Genomic DNA, 23865 nt, shown 5'->3' on the forward strand with positions numbered 1-23865 from the left:
ACAAATATACAAATGTTTTGACATGTTTACAGTATAGATCAGTTGAGAGCCACTTTGAAAGGTGAAAACACATTTAAAGGAGGAAACACCACTACAAAAATACCAGAAAGAGTTTTATTCTCCTGTTTCCTTCCTCACTGACAAAATTACATTTGGAGCAAATTATACAGTGTTCGGTACATAAACACAGCATTCTCAAGAAAGGATTAGGAACATATCTTAGAAATACAAATTTGTGTGCTACACTGCCAGGAACACTCAATTATCAACCCCAAAACAGTCAGCATACTGTCACCATACAAATTAACCTGCAAATAGAAACAAATCCAAAACTAACAGATGCAATACATAAAAATGGAATAAAATGTTCCTGAAAAATGTCATCTGCCAAATGTGTGGGGATACTATCTTTTCTTTAGGAAACAATACACCTTGCTGGGAACTGCTGGGGTGATATGGTAGACATGTGTGCTCACACACGCACGCACGCACGCACGCACGCACGCACGCACACACACACACACACACACACACACACACACACACACACATATCTATATATATATATATATATATATATATATATATATATATATATATATATATATATATATATATATATATATATATATATGTATGTATGTATGTATGTATGTATGTATGTATGTATATGCAGACTCCCAACCCAGAGAGAGAAGAGGAACTCTGGGGGCGTACAAAGTTTACTCCATCTCGATATCTGGATGTGTCTCAACAAGCCTCTGGAGGCCTGAACAGATAAACACGCGTGCACACACACATGCACAGGTGCACAGACACACGCGCACACACGCGCGCACACACACACACACACACACACACACACACACACACACACAGTCCTGCCACTTCCTCAGAGGTAAGTGCTTCTCTCTAAACATGCTGAATTTCGGGGCGTTTTCTAGTGACTGTTAACTCCCATTTGCACCGTTTGCATCTATTTCATTCAGCCCAGCTGGAATGAAGCAACTCTTGCTTTGCAGTAATTGCAAGAAAGTAACAATGAAAGAGTAACAATAAAAGAGTATGAAAAGGGCCACACTACTGTCTGAGCCTCTATCCCTACCTCAATAAACTCACTGGTGTGTCTGAGCCACAGGGAGTGTGTGTGTAGGTAGGAGTGTGTGTGAATGACACCAATATAAACATTGGAGTTTGTTTGCATGGTGTGCGTCACGGATCTGCAGGCCTAAATGTTTTCTCGGGTGGCTCACAGAAAGACCAGGCACCATTCGGACTACACTCAGTCCAGTTCCCACAGAAAAGGCCACATGTATGTTTCCTTCAAAAAACACACCGTAGCTTGACAGCTGGACAGAGACAAACTCCAGCAGAGGGAGTTTCGCAAGAGGCGGCGTGAAACCGCCCAACTGGACGGCTGGGACGTCACGGACATCACGTCTGCTGGGACGTCCTGGTGGGCGGGGAGTCCAGGCCAGACTCCACATACACCCCTCACAACTGGGCGGGGGTGGTCAGAAGACGCCGGAGACGATTCAGCATTACGTCGCTGGAAGCTCCCACGGTTTGGCAGCTCCTCACATGGAGCAACGTTCTAAAGCCTCTCTGTGCAGTCTGTGCATGACTTGCATTCTTTTCACATGGTGCTTTCCAGCTTTGGCTTTTTTTATTCATATGCATCTTGGTATGGATATACCGTGAAGCTCCAACAGTTAGATTTATGATGCTGTATGTATTGGAATTCAAGGCCTGGTTGTAAATAAATACTTTTGGCAATGGTTTATCAAAGCAATTGCTTTGCTACAATTGTTGTTTTGTTAAAATTATGAATGGGAGAGTACCCTGAAAAACACTTTTCAGATAGTGATAACGACCACAGCTATTTAACAGAAGTCCTTTCTGAAAGATGCCTGTAGCTTGCCTGTAAACTGTCAGGCCTACACGAAGATTTATCATGCAACCTACCACGAGAGACAGGTCATTACTGCCAGCTCTGCTTTAGAATGACCAATACTTGCTCATACTTTAACACACATTTTCTCATTGCTACTGTGTTCCTGGCCGCTTCAAAATGTCATAGCAGAACTGAGTTTTCATTAATATCATAAATCTTCACCACAGTTGACAATTTTGAACAAAATAATCTATTCCGAGCCAAATCGACATGAACTATTTTGAAATCGGTGTTAATAAATAACAGCACAATATAAAACACACGCGGAAGCATCAACTCTGCATGCCTGCGGACCGGGACTGACTGATATTCGCCACGGACTTCAAGCCGATTTTGCGGAGTCATTTTCCAAAGCCATCGACACCGCACTTCACGCGTATTTTTATGATAAAATATATAAATAGCCTACGCGTTACTACTGCACGTGAAATGTTAACTGCTGAACTCTAATCAGATAAACAACAGTGGCGAAAATACTTGATCCGTTGCCCACCCGCTTTAATTCCACACGTCATATTCTATCATCTTTGCAAATTAAACCGAAAACCGGGTGTTTGACTGAGCGAAAAACGCTAGTGTCCTCGCCACACAGAACCTCTGAAGCAAAAGCCGAACCGTAGCCTCGAATCAAGATGTTCTTCCCACGTCTGTCCATTTAGACATTTAGACAAGTTCGCTTTACCAATGCATTGCGAAGTGTCTGCCAAATATTGTGTGCATATTGTGTAAATGGACCACTGTGTAACATTACGATCATATCAACTTAAATCCACCGTGGAAAATTTCCTGCGATACTTCTACATCTTTTTCGAAATCAAATGCGCATACACATTGAGCTTTGTGTAATCCCAAAAGCTACAAAAGACAAAATTAATAATTAGTATTAAGTCATTTAGTATAGACCATGTAGACTTACAGATCAGTAAGGAACAGTAACCTCGCAATGACAAAATACTCAAATAACGAGTTCTGTGGTCCAGCCTTTCCAGAGACACGGTTAAGAATGACACTCGTCGCGTATTAGAATTCATCCGTTTTTCAAGAAAAAAAAACAAAGTTGGAAACGTAAACATGAATTTTTTTCTGAATCCCACATACCTGCTGTCACGCACTCCTCCAGGTGTGGAACATGGATGTTTGGAGGAGCAATGCGCGCGAGTCAGTCCACAGCCGCGTCGTTTCCAGCGCTGTTGTGAGAAGCGCTGCGAAAATACGTGCGCGTGTGGCTACAGTGAGTAGAACCTGAGAGGGAGGGTTACTGTGGCACGGCCGAGGAGGACTTGCGTCCCCGCCAGGATCTGGTCCCCACGCCTTGTTTTAAGATGATTGATTTTTTAGTTGTCTTTGGTGCATAAATTACAACCCTATCTTGCGCAAGGAGTGTTTTGTCAAGGAAAGTAAAGGACAGCTGCTCACACAAGGGGAAGAATAACACAGTAACACAGGGTTTAACGCCCATACTAAGCCCTGTCTCTAGTGCACGGCTTCAAACCCACCACAGCTACACATATTTTTAAAAAAGAAAAATAGGCTATTTTGAAAATGACTTCCCATTTGCACTGTACCCTAGGCTTTTAGTGGTACTGTATGTTTTAATGTGTGCACAGATCCCGAAAAAGGTGGCATACTCATTTGATGCAATAACAGATAGTATGGAAAGGAATGTGCGCGTTTATGTGTGTGCGTGTGTGAGAGCGAGAGAGCGAGAGAGAGAGAGAGAGAGAGAGAGAGAGAGAGAGAGAGAGAGAGAGAGCACTCGCGCGTTACTACACGACATCTTGTCGCAAGGTGCAATGAGTGATTTTATATGATGAATTTTCCGTCTCTCGTGCCTGCATTCAGACCCACAACAGCTTTTCCACTGAGCAAAGAGGAGCTACGTAAATAACGACAGGTCTGTTTGGAGTGTCTGTGTATGGCGGCGTAGCCTGCAGGCACTCCTGCGTGTTTTCCATCAAACGATGCTTCAGTTGAAAAGTGCAGCCTATGAGCCCCAAAGAGAGAGTTCAAGACATCGACAATGAAGGCGTGAGTTTACAGCACACATACCGTTACGGAACGCGTGCGGTGCTCGTCCCAGTGAACAAAACTGTTGAACTTATGACAAAAACTAATTTTGTGCATTAACGTGTGTCATTTTTCAAAATGACATGTTTATTGTCATGTCCAGTGAGCATTCTGACACAAATTTTGCGAGTCACCTCTAAAAGTGCTGTGAGGTATAGGTAGATCTATAATGCATGTGGATGTCAGGAGAGCACTGGTAATGTCCTGCAACCTTTAACACGCACATGATTTTTAAATGTGCAAAGATCCAGTAAGGGCAGACATTAGCGTATTATAAATCATGCAAGCACATCAGTCCATTACCTACCGGTCCCTTTCGTCACCCCACAGCCTTACTTTCCTTTGGCTGCCATATTCGTTTTTTATAACCTGTTTACTGGGACAAATTTTAAAATCTGTCCGTTTCTGGTCACAACAGCATAGACGTTTGGAATATATCACATTCTCTTTGAATATTGATTGTTTTTTTATTCTTCCCACGTATAGACTTGATCATTCTGTTAAAGACTGAAGATTGAACCTTGGAGTAAAACCTTGACATCAAAACGGAGCAGCTAAAGGATAAAAATGACTGAAGTAGACACAAATACTGGAGTCTTACCTTAAGGACTTAGCAGAGTGTTGGTGCTACTATATGTTTTAACTTAATTGCACAGACACACTAATAGATACAAATGTACATACATATTAAGAGCTCCATCCTGGCTCTTAATATTACAGTTTCATATAAATAAACCTCAAACAGCTCTGGGTTTTTAATACCCCTCTTTTGCTGAGAAAGGCCATGTATTCATACCTGGAAATACAATGGCTGTGCCTGCCAGAGTACAGTACCTTTACACACACACACACATGCACTGTAGCATTACATGCAGTGAAGACGATGAGCGTAGCTGGTGTGGAATGAAACATCAGGGATGCTCGAGTGGGTTGCGTCAGCTTGCCTTCATTCCTGCATCTTGCTGTTAGTCATCGCCTCTCAACTCAGCAAGCAGGGGCAGATGAGCAAGAGGGCGTCCTGCAAGGTGTTTTCACAGGCAGGTAGGACTAGCGTGCGCTCTGGGTGGTGTTGGGAGGGGCAGATGTGGTGTGTGCATGCTCTGGGTGGTGTTGGGGGGGGTGGATGGGGTGTGCACGCGCTCTGGGTGGTGTTGGCAGGAGCAGATGGGGTGAGCGCGTGCTCTGGGTGGTGCTGGCTGGGGTGGATGGGGTGTGCACATGCTCTGGGTGGTGTTGGTAGGGGCAGATGGGGTGTGTGCATGCTCTGGGTGGTGTTGGGGGGGGGGTGGATGGGGTATGCACACTCTCTGGGTGGTGTTGGCAGGAGCAGATGGGGTGAGCGCGTGCTCTGGGTGGTGCTGCCTGGGGCGGATGGGGTGTGCACATGCTCTGGGTGGTGTTGGTAGGGGTGGATGGGGCGGAGTGGGCAATGCTGCAGACTCAAACATAGCTTTTGCTTCCCAAGCAAACCCTTTCCACCAAAGCTACGGCTGTCAGTTACCTGACCAGAATGTGCCTGGATAATCGATGTTGATTCAAGTGCCAAACAGCATCATGCTGGGTGTTTGGGTTCATTAATAATCATAATAGCACAACACTTAAGTGTATGAAATTAGATGTTTGTACAACCAGGTGAAAAAAAACATAGCTCACTGAACAAATCCAACATGATATCAACTGTAAAAAATATACAAAATGTTTCTGACTTATTAGTCCACAATCAATATTAATAAAAATCATTACAGTAGTTTAAGAACACAATGCAATGTGGCTAACTGGTGCCTTTTGGGCAGCGTAATAGCCATATTACTTTGTAAGGAATAATAGTCCTACTTTTCAGTCAGATGTGTATGAAAAGGAGGCCTCGGCCACTTCAGTCCAGCTAATATAATCTCTGGCGGCTTCCTCTTCTCTCCTCTAGAGCCGGTAGAATATTGTTGATTTATCAGAGACCTCCTTTGGACAAGATGCTTGGTAACACCACCCAGACAGGGGAAGCTTAATCCATCACAGGATGGAGGTCAGGTAAACATTCAGCAGAGCATCTGGTGGGAGACCAGTATGTTTAGCAAGCCTCCCATATTGCACTCTCTTGTTGATGTAGGAGATATAATCATCCCGTGGCAGCACTGAACTGATCTGAACACCTCAATGCCCGAAAGACCACGTGCCTCATCCCCTGTTCCTGAAGGAAAAGAGCAGCACGATCAGGTCTTCTGAGAGGCTTCCTAAAACTGACCTGTTGTTATTGTTTGTTTGTTTGTTTGTTTTTAAAGTATTAGTTGAGAGACAAAAGATCTGCCCTCTGCTGGCTAACTGATCAACTGCAGCTTACATCTGTCCAGAAAAAGATCACACCATCATCATACTTGATGAATAATACACCCCTTGTAGAGGTTGTACCAAGGGCACACAGCTTCCCACAGTGTACAACTTATTGGCCCCCCATCAGACTGCTACCCAGCACCAGCCGTAGATTTTTGAAATAGCATACAAGGAAAATGCATATAGAAGTTGACCATGGTCAACTGTGTCGAAGGCCATGGAGATGTCAGTAAAGGTAATGTGAGCTTCCAGACTGCACGTGCCTTCCATGGTTTGCTGAAAATAGATGATCTGTTCTTCATCTGTTGGCTTTTTCTGATTGCATTTTCAGTCTTATCAAGCCAAATATATTTAAGTCTCCTTTATATCTATATCAACTTAGCAAGGACATCTGTAAGAAGTCCTAAGGGAAGTGTAGTCTGCTGTATTTTGGTACAGACCACAGATTCCTTCCAATGAGTAGGAAAGTAACCTGCTACCAGACAGGACCTTAACAGATGTAAAAGTACATCTGTCAGTACGGCTGCTACTCCCTCACTGTAGTCCTTCAACACACTTGCAGGAACCTTTCTCCTCCTGTCTTACCACTGTTGTGTTTTCAGACAATCAGTTTACTTTCACCAGTATCCAAGATGCATGTTGGTTGACATGCCAATGCTGTACTGTATCTTACAGACCAAGGATGTGATAGATAATGTCCTTCCAGACAGACGTCTCCCATTCATCCTGATGCCCAGTGTAAACGTCCGTAACACCTACATTCTCCACAGCTCCGTATTGGCCATTTAACATACTTGTTTCCATGAGCTGAGATCTTGAGGTGGGCGATGTAATTCTCATATTAATTCTCCCTTGCGTTTTTGGCTGGGTGAGTCATCTCAGAGTGGAACATTTTTTATTCACTCTTGTATACCTTTTAAAAGATTTTTACCTCTTAGCTGTAAGCCACTTAATCCCATGTATCATGCATGGTTTTTGAAGTTATGTGATTTGGGCTCAACTAATGGTCAAGACCTGATTAAAGATTGTAAAATGTATGAGCATTGTTCTATCACCTCTGAATCAGAATCACTTCATTTTGCCAAGTATGTTAGACATGCAAGGAATATGCCTTAGTGCATATATACATGTATGACACGTAAAACTAGACAGATCAGAGAAGTGCTCATTTATATTATTTATACATATTCAATTATACATATTCATGAGAATTAAAACACAAACCTAAGGGGGAGATAGTTATACTTACCGGTACACAACGGAGTGAGAAGAATACATTTAAATGCCCTACTGTAACAGAGCAAAGCATATTGAGTATGTGAATATGAGCCTGTGAGCAAAATCAGAGCAAACCCAGCCATTATTTAAAGTATATTGCAGAGTTATGTGAATATTATACTTATTTCCATGGTCTTGCAGAGTTATGACTTGTACAGTGATTTACAGTATATTGATGGTACATTTGTGCAGATGCGTAAGGAAGAATCTGGACTGAAGTCAGTGTTACTCACACCAGCGACGAGAGTCTCTTTGCATTCAGCAGAGCGGCCTCGCCAATACACCAGGGACCAGACCAAAACCAAAGAGGGAAAACGGAAAGAAAGAGAAAGGCTGGGATCACTGTGCTTTGTGCTGCTTTACACAGCTTGATGTTACGGACATACGGACATATAAATACTTTACTGTCATTACACTGCTACATATTTGCAACTGTGATATGCCTTGCAATATTAGAACTCGCAAATACTCGATGTAAAAGGTTATTACAAACAGACATTAATATCTGTTTGTTGTATGCGAATGCCATTTAAAGTCCCATGGAGCATTCATCTGGAATGTCTCAGATTGGTTACGGTGCCTATAGCACACGGTTTAACAATGTGATTTGTTTTGGAACTCCCTTTTGCAATAACAGGATTGTAAAGGCTGATACCACAACAATGAATAATGAACAATACATCAAGCTGCCCTATTTCTATCAGCCAGTCTCAGTTGAAAGTTAATCCACTATTCTGATCATCAGAGCCCATGCATGTTTTATGAGGTTTTAGTTGAATGAAACATGGTACAGCTCTGTGTTTGTGTTTAGTTTTTATAAAGATGCAATGATGCAACAACATAAGTAGCTTATTATAGTGGTCACAAATAGTCTGTTTTGGTTTATGTCACATGGTGAGGTCTTCAAGGGATGTCTGGTCATGGCTCGTGTTAAGCCGCATGGGTCCCCTCCTGTCTGCCGCAGGACTTTTAAAGGAATACATCGCAAAGCTGCTAGCAATGCTAGTGGCACAGGATAACTAGCAGGAGCCAATCCACAAATCAACCAAAATATTTCCTGGTTCAATTTCAATTGGTATTTAAACAGTCCTCCTCTTAATGGTGTTCACATTTTGACATCATGAGACCAAGACAACAGTATCAATATCAACAGTACCGCACCATTACGAAACTTCAAACAGGATGTTCTCAGTCGGAAGTGGCCACTGAGCTTAGAGTGTCACAGAGTGTCATCAGCTAGTTGTAACTTAGATCCAGAGAGACTGGATGAGTCACAAAAAGGCATAGAAGTGGACGTCCTTTGGCCACATCCCACACTGATGACCACTTCATTGTAAACAGGGCCCTACGTAACCGGATGATGAATGCCACACAACTCCAGGCACATTTAAGGGAGGTGAGAGGTGTCGTGAAGGTGTCAGAGGCACCCAGGTGTCATATCAGACCATTCGAAAACATTTACATCAGAGTGGTCTGTGTGCTAGACGACCTGCACGGGTACCTGATCACACCTCCAGACACGGGCGTCATCATCTTGCATGGGCCAGGGAGCATTTACACTGGATGAGGGACCAGTGGGCCTCAGTGCTGTTTACTGATGGAAGTCGATTCAGGCTGAGCAGAAATGATGGCTGCCAACGATGTTGGAGACATCGAGGAGAGCACTATGTATCAACCACAGTTGTCACCAGATCAGCCTTTGGTGGCAACTGCCCTACACTTGGTACAAATGGTACAGCATCAAGCCCATACTACTTGTATACATCCTCAGGGCCACCCTTCAAGAAGTATAGATATCACTATTGCATGGTTTTACCTAAATGCCCTATTTCACTATTTCATGATATAATTCACTGTAATGTTAACTTCTTATGTTTTCCATAAATTTCACCCAAAAGCCAAATATCCCTCATTTTCTGTGAGTAGAGTATGCATAAATTCAAAGGTTCCAAGTGACTGCAATGTACTGTGTAGTAAAAGTAGCAAAATGTAGATATTCAAAATTATACTTAAATACAGAGAAACTGGACATTTGATCAGCTGTATAAAGTTCTTCTGAATTTCTAGAACATGGCAGTTTTAAATAAGAAAACATTTTTAAAACATAACATTCACTCTCTCTCTCTCTCTCACACACACACACACGAGAGTATGATAAGCACACGCCCTAGAATGCTCCATTGCCTATCTGTGACACAGAGGCATGAACAGTGTTATGAGGTGGGGCCACGTCCTTCATAGCTGAACAGGACGTGGGTGCCCTCAGCCAGAGGCTTGAGTTACATCAGCAGACCTGAACATGACCACAGATCCTCATGGCCCATTCTGACCACACCCACATTCCGTGCTGAGCTCCACATGGCTCATTCTGACCACACCCACATTCCATGCTGAACTCCATAGCCCATTCTGACCACACCCACTCTCCATACACAGATCTGCATGACCACGCCCACATAAAAGCGCTCAGATCCACACGTCTTTTTTTGACCCTGCCCACACACACCACTCAGATCTACTGTATTTGACTCATTGTAACCATGCACACGTATGAACCACTGTAACCACGGACACACGTGACACTCAGGCATACACAGACATTCTGTGTGGTCATTTTCAACTTTTCAACTTTTTATTAATATTGACAACTTTTGATTAATCCTGTGGTATTTGTGTTGTAAGCATGCTCTATATCAGGGGTACTCAACTAAATTTGTCCGTGGTCAAATTTTGGCAGATAGCTGTCACCTGAGGTCCGGGGGGTGGCAAACGTAACACTCGTGACGGAGTGTTTTTTGAATAGCCCTGAAAGAAATGTTCCGGTTTAAAATTAATTCTCCCGTCAAAATTAATAAATGTGGTTTTTTTTTGTCCGTATCCAGTTAATCAGGAATGAGATTGAGTCCGGACAGGACTGCGTTCGGGTCCGGGTCTGGACCGCGGTCCGCCAGTTGAGTACCCCTGCTCTATATTATACATTTGAATATAAGTATACAGTATATTAAATAAAAGAGAACAAATTTAACAATACTTTCAACAATAACATGGTGCCAGTGAAATAATAGCTTAAAATATTATTTGCATAACTAGCTCCACTAAATTATGTGTACAGTGACAGGTGTAAAATATTGTGAAGGGGGCACTTAGCCAGGGGAGCACTAGTGAAAGGTGAGATGGAGCACGACTCCTCTACAGCTGCTCTCCTACTGTCTCTTCAGCAGACACCTACAGTGGGTTATGAATTCAGAATCTTCCCTACACCCTGGAAACAGAAAATCAAGTGAATTAATAACTTCAGCTGAGGGAGAAACAGGCAGAGGAGGATTTGCAGGCACGTGATTCAGCAGAGAGGAGACTGGAGAGAAACTCAGCTGAACTGTGAGGAACCTTTCTGAATTTACACACACACACACACACACACACACACACACACACGCACATACAGAATGTAATTTACTTTCACTAATGTGTGTGCACATACACACTCAACAATGCAGCATGTACAGTAAAATGTAGAATGTACAGTAACCATGAAAATCTGTGCAAACACACACACACACACGTTACACAGGCTGACACAAGTACTCACGGATCCCTCAGTAATGGTGACAGACTCTCACATTCAACCTGAATTCAGAACAACTCAGTATTTCTCAGTAACCCTCAGCAGAGGAGGTTCAGTCAAGTTCATTTTTGCAGGTTTTTACTGAGCAGAACTAACAGAAGGGTTGATTTGTTGTTACACAGCAGATGAGGTCTATTCTCGTACAGAGTTTAATGAAGCTAGCAAAGCAGCTGTGGGCAGGCTTGCAGTAACTCGGCAGAGTGAACAGGGTGACCCCAGGGAGAGCACCCCAGAATCCACGGTTTGTTTTCATCTGGCACCGAGAGACCAGCATACAATAAATGAATATGTAATAAATTTAATAAATTAATACATTACAGAAAAAGAGAGATTTTGCGTTACTCTGTGTGGGCATACATTGGGTGTTGTGCGTGTGTGTGTGTGTGTATCGCATTGTGTACACACTGCTCTGTTTGACTCATTACATTCTTCACACGTGTCTCTCACCTCCAGTATGACTGGAGACAGGTGGCCTTGTGCATGCATCAAAAACCTGGAGTCTCAGCAGGGTGCGTCTCACTGTCAATCACACACACACCCAAATGGATGCACACATACACAAAACACATGTGGCGAGCAGAACTAACAAAAACCCAAAGAGAAGATGCACGACTACGCCACCTAGGGGAATTTCACCCCAAGGAATTATACTGGGGCAAATGAAAGCCTCAGCACAAACGAAAACCATTAACGAAAAGGACACAAGTTCAAGACCACTGGACCAGAGAGGTAGTTTCAATAATTTCTTTAATATAAAAATATACTTCGACCACTTTATGGATCGTATATAAAAATATATAATTTGCACAGACTCACAATGACAAGTAAAACAAGAGGGAACAGGGCTGCGGCCTTGGTAATTAAGATGAGAGCTATGAGATCACCTCTATACTGTACGCTCACCGTGACCACACTTCACACTCAATACTCTTCACTCACTACCACACCCGTGCACGAGATTCCACCACCTGGGACATCTGCCTCTGTCCGGCCTGCAGCTCCTGCCCTGCACAAACAATCAAATAATTAAACAAAACCCGGACAATAAGAAGACCAATAAGTCACAAACACAACCCAAAAAAACCAAACGCTTTGCAGCGCAGTTTGGCACCAACACTATTTAAAGAAACCACGAAACAAATCACACCACCAAATCACTGCAAACGAAAAAGGGATAAAGAAATAAAAACCAGACACTCAACCAAATCAAACATGTAAAACTAAGAAGGTCGCCGCCAAACTGAGCCTAAACACGTAACAGGGAAAACAAATAGAAAACACGAAACACACGATCACTCGAACGACGTGAATCACGAACGGCCCAAACAAAACAGCAGCACTGCCGGCTACTGGAACCACGCGCAAACTTTATTTTTGGGTGAAAGTTGCTGTTGTATTCTCTCCCCTTTATGACTGGAATCCGCTGGTTGCTCCAACAGCCACGGCGAATTCTTCACAACAGCGCGATGACTAAACAAAGGAAAATGAATTAAAAACAAATCCCTTTATTAAAAGTGCCAATAATCAGCAATCCCACCTTACCTAACCAGGTTGTTCTCAAATAGCAACTGCCCACCCGTGGTAGATATCAGCACAGTAATTCTCTTGACGCGCCCACCGAACTGCGACGAAACAGCAGAGCATGTCAATTCTCCGCGCACAGCACTTACTGATAATCAGACGCCCAAAAGAAGCGCCATACCTCGACGGTATTAAGCTGGTCCAACAATGATGACTCGCCACCATTAGAGGTGCTGGAAAAACCTGATGACAGCAGGGGATCTGCCCACATAACCACACCCCTGCTATTTATAACCCCAGGATACACCTACCCCGCGACTCACACGGCTCCACCACAATTTGTAATTAGGGAGGGAATTAGTGAGATTGCCCCAACAATCTCTCTACCACATTCTACCCCCACATTTAATATCGTCGCCCCGACGATGAACCCATGTAGAAACCACTAGTGCCATGGTCCAAACACGGCCAACTGTACATTTGACACAGAGCTGTGTGGCTCGTCTGCCTCACAAACCCCACCGACCGCACGCATCCTTGCAGGTCTTGCTATTAAGCAACCGATAGTCTACACACATGTGCAAACTCCCATACTTCCCCGTCACCAACACGACAGGAGAGGCACATACACTACTACTCCCTCTCACTACCCGAGACTCGAGAAGCTGATCGATATGAGCCTTTACGACGTCATACTCGGATGGAGGAATGTGTCTATACCTCTGCCACACTGGTGCCCTATCCAACAAAGGAATTTCAGGTGCTATAAGGTTGGTGCAACCCAGATCACCCATGGGCTAACAACTGAATTGTAATCCTGTAGAAGAAACTTCACTTCACTCGGTTCCTGGTCTGTCAGTGCCGATCAGTCCACAGCCTCTATTCCAGGCTGCACAGCAGTAGCTGCTACGAAGGTTCGCATTGCAGCAGTGGTGGACCTAACATCCATAACCCCAGTAGGAAGGCTAACAACCTGAACACTGCTTAAAAACCCAAGGTGTGTTTGTTCCTTCATTGACGACAGGAACATACACTGTACCCTTATCCACCGGAACTAGGCAGGAAGAGGCCGATAGCCCGGCTGGCAACCCAGCCTCAGGAGGTTCAAATAGAACAGAGCGACCAAAAGGTAACTCCGCACAAGTGCTACATCCAACTCCAGATAACCGATATATGGGATATCAAACCCATTAGCAACCCGTAGTTGTAGCCAATGACAGGACTGGAGACGGTCCTGACCCCAAGGTTCAAACTGCTGCAAAAAGAAGCTCTCGGTGACAGTAGACACCATAGAACCCGTGTCCAACAGACAAGAGACTGAAACGCCCCCAATTACAATATCAATGACTGGGCAAGATGACATTAGCCTAGAAACAGTACCTGCCTCAGAGCCCAAAGATACCCCTTCTGAACTGTGGCTCTGCAGCTCAGTGGGCATTAGTTTTCCGACTGCTGATGGTGAGCGGACTCTGCTGCCCTTAAGGGTGGGCCCCGATTGGAGTGCAACACCCGTTCCCCATCACACTCTCTTGCAAAATGACCAGGCCGCTGGCATCGGCGACAAATGACACGCCCTTGTTGAAAGGGACGATTACGTTCTGAGGACGTCTGCAAAGAAGCAACAGTTTGAGTTAACTTATCAAGTTGAGCTTGCTGACGCTTCATCAACTCTTTCAACTCTTGCAACTCAGATGACCTTGACGCACTGGGTGAAACTGAACAGGGACTCCCCTGCACACCATACTGTAAGCCATATGCAGATGGTAGGGAGAGACAACGTCCCCTGGCACCCCCTGGCAATCCTTCCCTCTCCCAGCGAATGGCCTCTCCACGCACCTCTAACAATGTGGCAGTGGGCTGCTGCCGAACAAACTGCTTCAACTCTCTACGGAGAGCACCGTCTAAAACATGTTCTACAAACTGATCCCGAAGTAAAACCTGCGCGTTTAACATTCCCTCTGGGGCCTGTTGCTTTACCGGTTCCATCAACGCCATCAATGCTAATGAGAACTCCTGTAATGTTTCCCCTTCCTGCTGTTTTCTTGAGAAAAAGGCCTGCTGTAATGTTACATAAGATTGTGAGCACTCGTAAAGATCTTTTAAAATGGTAAAAATGCTAGCTGGATCCCCCCTCTCTATATTAGAGCGGTACTTTATTTCTTCCCTTGCCTCCCCTTCCAAATGGTCAAAAATAAAGAAAGCCTGATCGGATACCGAGAGATGGCGGGCTCGCATACAAGCTTTGACTTCTTCTATCCATTCCACTATACCGATCCCAGTCTTACCATTAAAAAACGAACATTTACGATCGCGAGGGACAACCACCAAACGCTCCGTAACACTAGCACCCGTTGAAGGGGCATTACTTACACCAACAGGAACAGCTGGGGTAACTACACTAGCACCAGTTGGTACAGTAGCCCTTTCCTGGAGTAATCGCTCATTATCAGCCTTAAGCTGCATGACTAGGTCTCGAAGCTGCTGTATCTCTTCCTCCATTTTAATAGCAGGTGTGCTATAACACAAAAACAACCCAGTCAAACTACCAGTCCCTCAAACAAATGCTGCTGTTTTGTATCAAAAAAAAAAAGAGAAAAAAAAAATAATCAATCCCCAAAACATACAAACTAATACACTCTACGTCTCTGGTACTCAGTGGATCCTGCCGACTACTGCCAAAATGTGGCGAGCAGAACTAACAAAAACCCAAAGAGAAGATGCACGACTACGCCACCTAGGGGAATTTCACCCCAAGGAATTATACTGGGGCAAATGAAAGCCTCAGCACAAACGAAAACCATTAACGAAAAGGACACAAGTTCAAGACCACTGGACCAGAGAGGTAGTTTCAATAATTTCTTTAATATAAAAATATACTTCGACCACTTTATGGATCGTATATAAAAATATATAATTTGCACAGACTCACAATGACAAGTAAAACAAGAGGGAACAGGGCTGCGGCCTTGGTAATTAAGATGAGAGCTATGAGATCACCTCTATACTGTACGCTCACCGTGACCACACTTCACACTCAATACTCTTCACTCACTACCACACCCGTGCACGAGATTCCACCACCTGGGACATCTGCCTCTGTCCGGCCTGCAGCTCCTGCCCTGCACAAACAATCAAATAATTAAACAAAACCCGGACAATAAGAAGACCAATAAGTCACAAACACAACCCAAAAAAACCAAACGCTTTGCAGCGCAGTTTGGCACCAACACTATTTAAAGAAACCACGAAACAAATCACACCACCAAATCACTGCAAACGAAAAAGGGATAAAGAAATAAAAACCAGACACTCAACCAAATCAAACATGTAAAACTAAGAAGGTCGCCGCCAAACTGAGCCTAAACACGTAACAGGGAAAACAAATAGAAAACACGAAACACACGATCACTCGAACGACGTGAATCACGAACGGCCCAAACAAAACAGCAGCACTGCCGGCTACTGGAACCACGCGCAAACTTTATTTTTGGGTGAAAGTTGCTGTTGTATTCTCTCCCCTTTATGACTGGAATCCGCTGGTTGCTCCAACAGCCACGGCGAATTCTTCACAACAGCGCGATGACTAAACAAAGGAAAATGAATTAAAAACAAATCCCTTTATTAAAAGTGCCAATAATCAGCAATCCCACCTTACCTAACCAGGTTGTTCTCAAATAGCAACTGCCCACCCGTGGTAGATATCAGCACAGTAATTCTCTTGACGCGCCCACCGAACTGCGACGAAACAGCAGAGCATGTCAATTCTCCGCGCACAGCACTTACTGATAATCAGACGCCCAAAAGAAGCGCCATACCTCGACGGTATTAAGCTGGTCCAACAATGATGACTCGCCACCATTAGAGGTGCTGGAAAAACCTGATGACAGCAGGGGATCTGCCCACATAACCACACCCCTGCTATTTATAACCCCAGGATACACCTACCCCGCGACTCACACGGCTCCACCACAATTTGTAATTAGGGAGGGAATTAGTGAGATTGCCCCAACAATCTCACTCTACCACACACACATACACATGCACACAAACAGTCACTCACCTCGTGGACTTAATTTTGCATCTAGCAAAGCAGAGGGAATTTTGGCCAGCCACTCTGCACAGAAAGGCCTTTACAAACACACACAAACTCTCTTTATCCACAGTACACAGGGGCTTTGATCCATTGGACATTGATGTTTCACAGAGCTTAATGCTACTATGCTAAAAACATTGCAGTGAATAAACAGATACAAGAGATTTTTCATTTAACACATTTTTCATGACCTAATTGACACCCAGACAGTCTGTTGTTTTTGAGCACTCTCAAGAAACTTCTGTGTATTGATTTTTTGCTCCTTTAAGGATTTCAGAGAAAACAGAACAACTACTCGAAAGCTCAAAGAATCTTCTGGGATAACAGATCAGTGTGTTCCTTGTTATGTAGGATTATTATTCTTCTATTTTATTTTTTACTTTTTTTTCTTCTAGAGTGCTTCAACTTAGTGTGCTCTGTACAACATTACTATGAATTCCAAATCACCTTTTGGGATTTGATATAGAAAAGAAAACAAAATGCATCAGTTTTTGCACTTAGCCTCAAGTCAATTGCCCTAACCCTGCATTTACAGTTGTGTCATGGTAAATATCCCACCCCAGTGTTTAGAGTAGTTGTGTACCCAAAAACACCTCACTCTGGCATTTAGAGTTATATAAATATACTGGTGCACTCTCAGCATCCAACCACACCCTCACCCCACCCCCCAACACACATACACACCACCCGCACCCCGTTTGTCTCCTCCTAGATTCTAGGACCTAGAACATCGCTGTGGCATCAGCAACATGGAGCAGAGGGAGGCTGTGTAGGGGCACAGCAAAGCTGAACGCTAAGCAGCCGGGCACGGACAGACCGTACACCCCCCCCCCCCACCCCTCGCTGGTCCTCTGCCCTGCGGAGGGCATCTCGAAAAGGCACAAACGACCACCAATAGAGGAGAATCGACACGTTGGTTGATCGCATACCGCTTATGACTGGGCCTGTCAGTGTGTTAAGTACATGGCACTTACAGTCTAAAACCGGAACATGTGATCTTTGACATTCTACTTATTTTGATGAAGATACACCAGTAGCACAAAGAAACTGCCTTTCTATATCAGTCAATGGCTTTGGAAAAGGCTCAGACAAGGCAAACCTTGATTTAAATATCCCTGTACTGCCATCTTCTGGTCAGGTTTTTGAAACACTTGTACATAATACCTTTTCATATGCGTGTGATGTATATAACACTAGTCAGTAACTGGCACAGAAGGATCAGCTGTCATAACTCATTCCTCCTTGTGTTTTACTGCATCATTTATTGCAGGAGGCGTCCACTGTATTACTTGGAATACGTAATCAGCTTTACATTAGAGAAACCAAGAGAAGGCTTGCTGGTGGGTTTGTTGAACACCTTTGAACCATCAGAATTTAGGATTTGTCATTTCCAGTGGCAAAGTACTATACGTTGAAGATCTACGACAGGACAATGGTCCCAATTGATGAAGTGAATACCTCAGACAAGCGAAACCCAAGACAGACGGACATGAGGAGGAAGAGTTGTCATCGCCCTTTCACTGAACACAGCAATCCCAAGAAACAGCAACTTCAGAAAAAAGGAACATGAAAAGCTCGAGAAATAACATAGGGCTGAGAGCTAGGAAAGATATGGGAGTTGAAAGCAACAGTGGTTCCCATATTAATTGGGAATTAATGAAGGACTGTGACCCCCAAACTGGGAGAATGGCTGAAGCACATCCTGGAAACAACATCTCCGTCCAGAAGAGTGCAGTACTGGGAAAAGCCGAGATACTGCGGACACAGGGCCCTCAAGCTCCCAGGCCTCTAGCAGCGAACCTGTGCTTGATGGATTAAGACCAGAATAAGAAATCTAAATCACATCAATATTTGATGTGACCACCCTTTACCTTCAAAACAGCACCAGTTGTTCTAGATCAGGGGTACTCAAATAGAAATGATGACGGGCCACATTTTATGGGGGGGGGGGGGGGGGGCAAACGCATTTGGGCGTCTGCTACCTGTTTATTGTTGCCATAAAGGCAATCCCCGGCATCATCTATCTATTTCTGGCCCGCGAGCTGTTTTGAAAAGTGTTTTTTTTTAGGAATCTTTTCTTTCAATCGCGCTATCCACTCTTATTTTGTAATAAGAGTGGATAGCGCGATTGAAAGAAAAGATTCCTAAAAAAAAAAACACTTTTCAAAACAGCTCGCGGGCCAGAAATAGATATTTGAGTATGGGGGTTCTAGATGCATATAATTCTATAGATTTAAGAACACATTCATGGCCAGTGCAGTGATGTTGCATCAGTGAGGATCTGGGGCCTCCAGGGTGCATGCTCGACCCTCCAGAGCTGTCTGTCCTCTTTGATACTCCACCACTCGAGCTCAGGAAAGCCAATAATCTTTCAGGCAAGATCAACATCGGCTCAGAGACCAAACAGCATACCATACAGGCCGTACATGAACTTGTCAGAGTGCGCTGAAGCTGTTATGAGTCCTCAGGAGAACTGCACAAAGAGATCCATCAGAGAGCCAATGGGCAGAGGCTGCTTTTGTTCCCAAGCTGCAAATAACATCCTGGCCTTTCACAGGGTTATAAAGAAAGGGTTACAGCATTGTTAGAAAAACACCATAGCTACCGTAGACAGGCTAACTTCGAATTGTGACTACATAGACACAGACTTTGTGGTGTCCCTTAGCAAAAAGTAGTATACTTAAAGTTCATTTTATTAAGTATACTTCAGTATAAGTATAAGTATAAGTATAGCAAGTATACTACAGACCATATACTTTAAGTGTACTAGAAAGTATACCAATTTTATACTTTTTCGGACTAAATTGGAACATTTCTAGTTTATAAAAGTATACTTTAAAGTTCATTTTAAGTTTTCAAAAGTACACTTTATAGTATAAAACTAGTATACTCATCTATATGCTATCAATGTACTTGGTATATCCTTCTTGTATGCTTAAAGTATACCACAAGTACACTTATCAATATATTGCCATTGTACTAGTTATACTTTGAGTCTATATTTATTATATACTTTAAGTATACTGTTATTTCACTAGTTTACTTTAAGTTTGCTTGGCACATTACTTGGTAGGTTACTATTTATGTACTTGAAATATACTCCTTAAAGTATTCTTAAAATTTACTGTATATACACAAGAGTGTGATGCATTTACAAAATCAGAATGTTGAAAACAAGTTTGATATATTTTCAAACATTTCAAAACCAAATACATATGAAATAAAGTCCTTCCTTACTGGAGAAAAAAGTGCACATTTGCATGTAAAAAAATATAAACATAATGGTCTCTCCAAGATCAAGTCCTTGTTTGTAAAAAGTGGTAATGTGACACTGGGGTGCGAGATAAGGACAAGGCAGGAAGTCCTATCTTGCGGTACAAACAGCACTTTATTTAACACATGAAAAGCGAATACAGCGCTCATGAAACACTTATACACATAAACATGATCGACTCTGACAAAGACTAGCACGGGACACTCCGCAAACGCACATTAAATAGACAAACCACTTAAGCCCCGAGTGATCACTAGACGAGCCACAGGTGAGACCAATTAACACACTCAGACACAACCACACCCACGAAGATCCACAGAAACTAGACATAGACAACATAAACACACACCGAAAGGGGAGGGGTCAGGGGCTGTAGTGTGACAGGTAAAGCAAAACTTGTGCATATGCTTGTAAAAACATAAACATAACATTTTAAACTCCAGCATTATACTATTATTATATAAATTAAAAGTTAAGCATGAGTCAATCACTTGACCTTTATTATGCACTTGGAGCAAGATATAGTAAGTATTAGTATTTTGTGGCAGAAAGATGTAAAAAGTATACTAAAGTATAAGTATTAATGTACTTTGTCTTAGACTTCTGTTTATACTTTTCAGTATAAGCCAAGTATACTTCACTATACTATTCTTAGGTATCTAAAATATAGTTTATAAAAAGTCACCTTCAAGTATACTTCCTCAGTTTTAATAAAAAATAAGTATACTCATAGTACACTTGAATAAACTTCTTTTTGCTAAGGGGTTCCTAACTAAAAGGCCTGTGAAGTGAAAATCTCACTCTTCAGTATTGATAATTTGGTGAGGTCAGCCTACTTCATCTATAAATCTTAGCCAGAAAGGAAAAGGTTATGTGCATAGTTTCTGTAAGATGGGCTATGAGGTGTGTGCCTGGCTAACAACTGCAGCTAGCTAGCATTTTGAGGATGGCTGGGCTGTGTTTAGGAAACTATTGCTACAGCAGTTTTGTTGTTTTTTTTGAGTGTGAGAACAATGTTACCCTCTCAGGGATTGAAAGAAGACTGTGTTATCCTCTCATGGATTAAGAAAAGATCCTTTCAGACACTGAGATATCCGATTTCCTCTCAAAGATCAGGAGATGAATGTTCTCTGTTAATTCTTAAATTATTTTCCTTGTTTGAATTTCTTGTCTTTATTACCCATCTTTGCACCATCCTTTGTGAGTTAGATCTGTGTTAGATCCCATGAATGCTTTTATATATATTTTTTCTTATTAAAAAAAATGTTTCTTGTATTTTCTCATCTGTAAAGTACTTTGAGTTACTGCAGTGTACAAAAGGTGATATATAAATAAACTCAACTTGCCTTGCTTTAACAATCCAAGGTCAGGTGTCATTTGGGTGGGGGGGGGGGGGGTTGCTGAAGGGCTATCTGCTTAATGCACTGCACACCACTGATACAAACTCTCTCACACTCACACACACACACACACAATTATGACAGCAGAGGTAATAGCTCACCTTCACCATTTCATAACATACAGCTATAACAGAGACCTTCACTTTCCCATCATTCTCACCTCAGACATTCTGACCTCTTACTCTCCTGCTGATATAAGAGACTGACGCTTTGCACAACAGTGAAATAATTGTTTCATTTTTTTACTGGGACCATTCCAGTCACTTTTTTATTTTTTGTCAAGTGAAGCCATGACTCAGTCCATTAACATATTCAGACAAACAGTGCAGTCATCTACAATTCAATAATTTTGCAGGGCAGCTAATGTAGCACACACTGTATTACCAAACACGAGATTGTTTGGGCTAACCCCAGCAGCTAAGGTAACCCTTCCTTCCAAACTTGGTTCAGCTCTACACCATATGCTCATAATAAAGTTTTCCAGGTTTGGTTAAAATGCTCAAATGCCCACTAATAATTACCCCACTCGATGCCTTGCTGCTGTTCCTCTGTCCTGTGGTGGGTGTTTTGAAATGGCACAACAACTACAACATTGTGGTTGATTATGTACTTCCTGACTCAGCATGTTTTTTTTTTTTTTTTTTTTAATAAAAAAAAAAAAAAACCATTTACAAATATGGCATCAAGATAAAGTATTTTGCCAGTTTGAACATAGACCATAACAGGTTATTACAACATATTTTATACAGTATTATATAGTATTTTATAAAATATAAAACAAATAAAATAAACATCAACAACAGAAGGGAAAAAACACAAGAGATTTCACTTGTGGACTAGGGGCCATCTGAAAGTTTTAGTTTGTTAATAGTATGGTACAGTTCTATTGCCCGTTTTTTGTCCATCAATTTCACAGACGTTCTTTTTTAAATGTGAGAAAGGATGGATATATTTTTAAAAAGTGACATTTGTGAATACATAATTTACCTAAAACAATGATTACATTTAATATATTTTCAAAATTCTTTTATTTTCTTAGAGACCCCAAAATAATTTAGAAAATTCAAGTAAGTTTGGAATTTTGGGGAAAAGCCAATTGTAACGTTCTGCGTGACGCAGAGGAGACGGACACAAATGCTGAGGAGAGCGAGATTTATTAAAGGGGATTCCAAAGACGTGGTCGTAAGTGCAGGCATAAGTCATATCAGGTAGGCAATCAGAACACGAAATGTAGACAGGCATACTCAGACAGGGAACTAAGCACGATGGGGGAACACAGAACAGGCAGATATACACGCTAAGGGAAACAATACTCACGACTAGACAACGCAACGGGGATAGCAAAAGGCACGAGGAACAAACGAGGCATTGAAACAAAACAACGGATAAATGACTAGCGGAACGCAAGGACTATAAGTTCACGGAACTAAAACGGACACCGCTGGAACCACTGACGACACGGGCGTGGCAGGAGGGGAAACCATAGAAACAGACAACAAGGCAGGATCAACGAGCAGGGAACAACACAGACATGAGGAACAGGGAAACCGGAGTGACAGCTAGGAGAGGGGGGCGTAGCCCTACGTGACACAAATAGTGCTTATCATCCCAGAAAGCTTTACAGTGCATACATTCATAAAATAAATGATCTGTCATTTCAATATTACCCTAACAGAATGAACAGATGTTATTATCAATTGCAAAGCGATGTCTGAGAAATTCTTTTGAAGGGTAAACACCTGAAAAGATTTTGAAGTGTAGTTCCTTAGCTTTTGGGGGATTGGGAAGTTTCAAATAATTTGTTCAGATTTAAAAAAAATTTGATCATAAGAAAATAATTGAGAAATGGAATTTGGGGACGATCTATAGGAGAAAAGACCGTTAGTGAAATTTTTCCTAACGGATTTTGGGAGTTTGTTGGCTATAATGTTGAGCCCATTTACTAAAAGCTCTGGAATGACTGGTGTTCTACAGTCTGGGTTCTGAAACAGATTAGATGCTGTACATAAAATATTTTGAGGAATACCCTTGATAATTTTTTGAAAACCATTTTTGTTTATTTGCAAGTTGTATTTAGCAGTGAAATCTTCAAATGACAAAATACCTCTATCATTTAATAAGTGCATCACTGACCAAACATTTTTCATACCATGTTTGAATATAAATAGATACATTTTTTACTTTTATGTAACTGCAATTCCATAAGGGAGTATTGTGTGGGCTATAGTTATGTTTGTAGATTAGCCTCCAGTATAATAAGACTTGTGTCACGGTGACAGCTCCGGACCCTTCCCTGTGGGCGTGTCATGACGTCGTCTGCGTGCTGTT

The 23865-nt window shown here is 42.5% G+C and overlaps 1 protein-coding gene and 2 long non-coding RNA genes across 8 annotated transcripts in view; 1 reads left to right on the forward strand and 2 right to left on the reverse strand.

Moving 5' to 3' along the window:
- Positions 1-3362, reverse strand: part of LOC143516331 (uncharacterized) — a 65000-nt gene extending 61638 nt beyond the window's left edge. Inside the window, exon 1 of one of the 2 annotated variants that reach the window (XM_077007910.1) lies at positions 3053-3362. The gene's annotated coding sequence lies outside the window, so the exon portion shown is untranslated. The remainder of the gene's footprint in view (positions 1-3052) is intronic. The other variant, XM_077007905.1, reaches the window with a different exon arrangement.
- Positions 3363-3715: 353 nt separating this feature from the next.
- LOC143516391 (uncharacterized) lies at positions 3716-10413 on the forward strand. Its single transcript, XR_013131672.1, has 3 exons — positions 3716-3982; positions 4508-5062; positions 7817-10413. It is a non-coding gene; the product is annotated as an uncharacterized LOC143516391 (long non-coding RNA).
- A 1566-nt stretch (positions 10414-11979) lies between these two features.
- On the reverse strand, positions 11980-16770 carry LOC143516373 (uncharacterized). Of its 5 annotated transcripts, none has more exons than XR_013131670.1 (3): positions 16586-16770; positions 15787-16505; positions 11980-15285 (listed from the first exon to the last, which is right to left on the reverse strand). It is a non-coding gene; the product is annotated as an uncharacterized LOC143516373 (long non-coding RNA). The 5 variants fall into 5 exon arrangements; XR_013131668.1 differs by having other exon boundaries at positions 11980-14378; positions 15141-15285; positions 15787-16770; XR_013131671.1 differs by having other exon boundaries at positions 11980-12871; positions 12952-15285; positions 15787-16770.
- Between the last annotated feature and the right edge of the window lie 7095 nt (positions 16771-23865).

This window comes from Brachyhypopomus gauderio, chromosome 1 (assembly GCF_052324685.1).
Source record: "Brachyhypopomus gauderio isolate BG-103 chromosome 1, BGAUD_0.2, whole genome shotgun sequence".
In the NCBI taxonomy this organism is placed as follows: Eukaryota; Metazoa; Chordata; class Actinopteri; order Gymnotiformes; family Hypopomidae; genus Brachyhypopomus; species Brachyhypopomus gauderio.